Source organism: Penaeus monodon, chromosome 3 (assembly GCF_015228065.2).
Source record: "Penaeus monodon isolate SGIC_2016 chromosome 3, NSTDA_Pmon_1, whole genome shotgun sequence".
Taxonomy (NCBI): domain Eukaryota; kingdom Metazoa; phylum Arthropoda; class Malacostraca; order Decapoda; family Penaeidae; genus Penaeus; species Penaeus monodon.
The window spans coordinates 42,549,406-42,554,405 of NC_051388.1; positions in this window are offsets into that span (position 1 = coordinate 42,549,406).

Consider the following 5,000-nt stretch of genomic DNA (forward strand, 5'->3'; position numbering starts at 1 on the left):
GGTACAATATAAGACGAGAGTAAAATTCCGTGTTAATATAAACAAATGATTTGCAAGTCGAATGTATGTCGGTGAGTGCGGACAAACCAGTGCGAAGCAAGTGTGCGGTATTTGATGTTTGCACTTGTTTTACATTATCAAAAAAAAACTAAAAAAAGGGAGAAAAACGGATAGTAATAAAACGCAAAAAGGTTAAGGTTAGCATGGCTGATGGTGCACCCTCCCTTTTTTCTTACCTTTTTTAGTTGTTTTTTTGATTCACGCTTTTTTCTGGAATTTCTCTAACTTTTTTTCAGCCTAGCACAAAAGTTTTAATTTATTGCTGTATCATTTGTTTTTTATTTACGTTTTTTACCAATATAAGGCAATTTGGAAAGCGATTTATATTTTGATAGAAAAAATCGTATTGGATTCCGAAATGGAGTTAATTTTTCATGGTATATGAGAAATTGTAAAGCTTGTTTGAAAATGATGGAACATAATTTAACGGCAGCGAAATATATTCAGTGATTTGAAGCGTGAATATATAGTCCAAAAGATAAATGTGAAACTATGTCCTTTTTTCTTGAAGTGTGAAATTTCTTCAATGCAAATCTGATTGCTTGAATTTGTAATATGCGTTTCTCGGAATGAAATGGAAATTGTATAATTTTACACGAAAGAATAATTTGTTGATTGAAAAAAGAAATTTACTAAGGCTACCATAAGATGTAAAGAAATTTCATTTAAACGCATTTTTTTTTATTTACCGGAAAAGCCAGGAAAGTTAGATTATTATAGAATCAGCATTAGTAATTCAATTGCATACTAAAACGGCAAAAGAGACTAATCACCCAATAAACTCAAATTACCATAATTCTCTTAATAGAAGAAAATTACGGAAACTTTGCGAACAGAAATCATAGGCATAATGTATAAAAGTCTGAAGTCATTTAAATTTCTATAAATAGAACAATGCGATAATTAGTGTAATGTTGCAAGACAATTTAATAATAAGATTTATATGTTAAGTAGAAAACATTAGCACTGCAATGATAAATTAACACTTCTTAACATTTATCATCGAAACTTTGTTAGCAAATTAAGCAAACTTTCACATTTTTTCATCTCGGAAATTGGAGACGCAGCTTGCTATTTATATTCAGAATTTTAGGTAAAAGTTACGAACATTATTGGAAAGAAGAGGAATACGGGTCACCAAAGTTAGGGGATTATTATATAAACTTTTACCGCCTCGTGTGTGTGTGTGTGTGTGTGTGTGTGAGTGTGTGTGTGTGTGTGTGTGTGTGTGTGTGTGTGTGTGTGTGTGTGTGTGTGTGTATGTGTGTGTGCGTGCGTGCGTGCGTGCGTGCGTGGGTGCGTGCGTGCGTGCATGTGTGTGTGTGCGTGCGTGCATGTGTGTGTGTGTGTGTGTGTGTGTGCGCTATGACTTACAGCTATCCGCTCATGTGGGTTACCATTTTTCTACCAGAAGTGAGATGTTTCAATTGGTAGCTAAGATTGTTTGACAATTGCTGCCAGCATCTGCAATATTCGTCCATATATATTTTTTCTTTCTTTCTTTCTTTCTCTCTCTTTTATCACAGCATCTGCAATATTCGTTTTTTTTTTTTTTTAATCATCATGACAGCACACGGCTACACATTTTGCTTGGGTTTGACGTTGCCTGTATTATCTTAGTATACAGGGCCGCTTTATCATTTGGGCAGACTGGGCAATTTGCCCAGGGCCTACGAAGGTTTTAGTGCCTACGAAATTAGGAAAATATATTTTTGTACTTTTCTATGGTGTAAAACTGTATAGAATAAATCCAATAATTACAAAGAGTTTGTTAAGACAGAATATATTGTGCATTAAAATGATATTACAATAACACAACTTCGGAAAAAATCGTAACATTAGTCATCCTGTAATCTACACAAATTAACTTAAAGTGTATTACAAATACAGTGAATCAATGGCAATGCTTTGTAGGCATTAGCTTAATATATACTGCAATACCTGAACTTGAAACGTCACTTCATATTATGTAATTTAACTATATCTATCACAATAAATATAACTTAATATGTATCACAGCAGCAAAAAATAACATTAACTTAATATCTATCACAATAGCAAAACTTAACTTAAAAACTCAACTTAACTGTAAGCGCTTTTGAATGAAAACTATCCACACTATATGTGTAATTTTCTGCTTTTTATCGTAGCGAAGTTCTCGATGATTTCATGAAAATCCATTTTCGTAACAGTCTCTTTCTATGCTCAGTGAGGAAAGACGATTCTGACCCATGGTAGATCTTAAAGAGTTTTTTATCCTTTTTGGTTTGGAAAAGGAACTCTCGCCTTCCTAGATGTATCCTATAAAATACATTTACATTGGGGAAACTGCCCACTAACCCCCTACTCTTCTGTGTCTTCAGCAGTTGAGCGCCAGATTTACTTTCTAAAAAAAAGAATCTCTGAATAACAGAAACTCATCCTTAAAAACAGGTTCAGTGTCATCTTACAGATATCTACCAAGTGACTTGTTTTGCTTAAGCGTCCCTTGGCAGTGAAGAGTCAATCAGGAAACCAAATCGTTTATCCAGCATTTCGTATGCTGAACGTCGTTTTCTCATTTCAAATAGTAATTTGTCAATGATAGAAATAAACGTTTCTATTAGAAATTTGTCATTAGCATTCTGTCCTGGATTTTTTCTAGCTTCCTTGTATCCTGATGTCACAGCTTCGCGGGCCTTTGCCTCGAACTCATCGAATTTGTCTCGAATATACGCAAACTGTGCACTCAGACTATCGTAAAGTTTTACTACCGTACACATTTCAATCCCTGGCTCCTGTAATGCCTTATTGATGATGTTTATCTTCTGTAGAATGTCATCCCACACGGTGCTCATCACTGCAGTTTCTAGCTGGCCTAATTTCTTAGTCAGGGCTCTTCCTTCGTTAACTGCTGATGGCGGTGTACGATCATTGTTCACGACATCAGTTAGTGCCTGACAGATTTCATTGTAGTATGTTACGAAGGCTTCTGAATAAATCATTCTCTAGGTTTCGCCATTTGCTAGTTTTCGAAGAGTGTTCACGTCTTGGATATCTGTTTATGTCACCATATTCTCTACTTTTTTAACTACAATTTGCGTCCAGATTTTGTGATGGGCAATGGTTAGAAATGTGTTCCTTAAAACCAGCAGTTATAGTCCAACAAGCTGGATCTTTATCATGACTATGCTTTAGTTCTGAGGAACAGGGCCAGTCTGTTGGAGATACAGACTACGTACTATCCTCTCCGTTTTCTAATAACTGCTCGTTTGTGTCGATTCCACTTATATCACTAATATGTTCTGTTGAAATCCAGGTTTACATAGCTCAGACTTATCAGATTTAACGTATTTCAGTATAGACTCCTCATTCTATGTGCTGTTTTCTTTCCTTCTTTTGTGACCTCAGCCATTTTGAATCAGATCCTCAGGATGCAACACTGGGTGTCCACAAAAGTATCTGAAAAACAAAAGGAAGGGAATACAGATATGTAAACACATGATCCTACCAGTTGCATTTTATGATGAATACATTGTGTTCATAATGTACATAAACATTACCAATCTGCAACTTTTTCTTGCAAACTTTCTGATGGACAAAGCCGGGAATTATATAGACATAAGGTTAAATAAAGCTGAAATAAACATATGTTGTGATTACGAAAAAACGTGAAATATTTTTTATTCTAATTAGCAACTTAAGGGGCCTACAAAAGAAAAGTGCCCAGAACCTACGAACGTCTTAAGGCGGCCTTGGTAACATATATAGGAGCAAGATGAGCCTTATTCGTGATAAATAAAAAATATTAATGGTTAATGGTTAATGGTTAAAAGCAAGAGAAATGTGCTAGACATCTAAGGTCATGTAGCACTATAGTTAATGTTTGGGAAGGGTGGTTGAGTTAGTGATAAGCTGGGCAAAGGAATTGGTGAGTGAAAGGGTTAGGGTCGGGTGTGGTAAGGAGTTAGATTAGATGAAGGATATGTATACGTTTGAGGAAAGAGAATAGGTTGTTGAAGCAGAAAGTGTGGGATTCTGAAAGGATGTCTGATAGGTTGGGAGGTCGGTGAAGGGAGGATAGATGGGGGAAAGCAGAGGTACGGGTTGTTTCAAAACGTGGGCACGATAATAGGATGTGTGGGATTGAAAGGGGAACATTACAAGGAACAAGGAAGATACGGATAACTGTGCAAGGGACATTGGTTTGAAAGGGAGGTGTGACATAAGGTATTTTCTGATTGATAAGTATGGATGAGACATAAAGGGATTGTGGGGATGAGACAAAATGATAATTGGGGATTGGTATTGGAGGATGTGTTAGAAAGGTCTCTTGAAGGCATACAATAGATGGACTATAAGAGGAAAGGATATGACGAAGGTCAGGTCTGTGGGAGCGGAAACCGCGAATATTCCAATGAAGGATAGTTATACTTTATTGATTTTGAGGGGGGAAGCAGCTAGAGGGTGGGAAAAGGACTGAGAGGTCTGAGATGGGAGAGGTGTGGGAGTTGGTGTTCTACTAGGAGGGTATTAGGAATGGAGGGTCGAGGAAGGGATACTTGTGACATTAGGGATTCACGTGTGCATCCAGGAGGGAGTGAAGGGATAGAGGGGATGGTGGGAGGGATATGTGGGCGGGTTGGGGTCGGGGGGGATGGGCTGTGTTGGGAGGGGGTAGAGATTGGGTGTAGGGGGATATCGTTAGGAGGAGGATGGATATCAGCAGTTACTTGGAGTGTGGAAGGAGCAGGAGTTGTAAGATTTGGAGGTTGAGTGTCAGTTTTCATTAGGTAATCTTGAATATTTTCAATGGTTTCTTCTTCTGAGTTGGTTTGGGAGTTTTGGGGGATATAGGATTTCTTGTGAGGGGGGAAGAGAGGACTGGTGTCTCAAGCAAAGGAGTAAGGGAAGGTGGAGGTGATTGTGTGGTAGGGGAAGAGGGGGTGGAACGTTTGTTC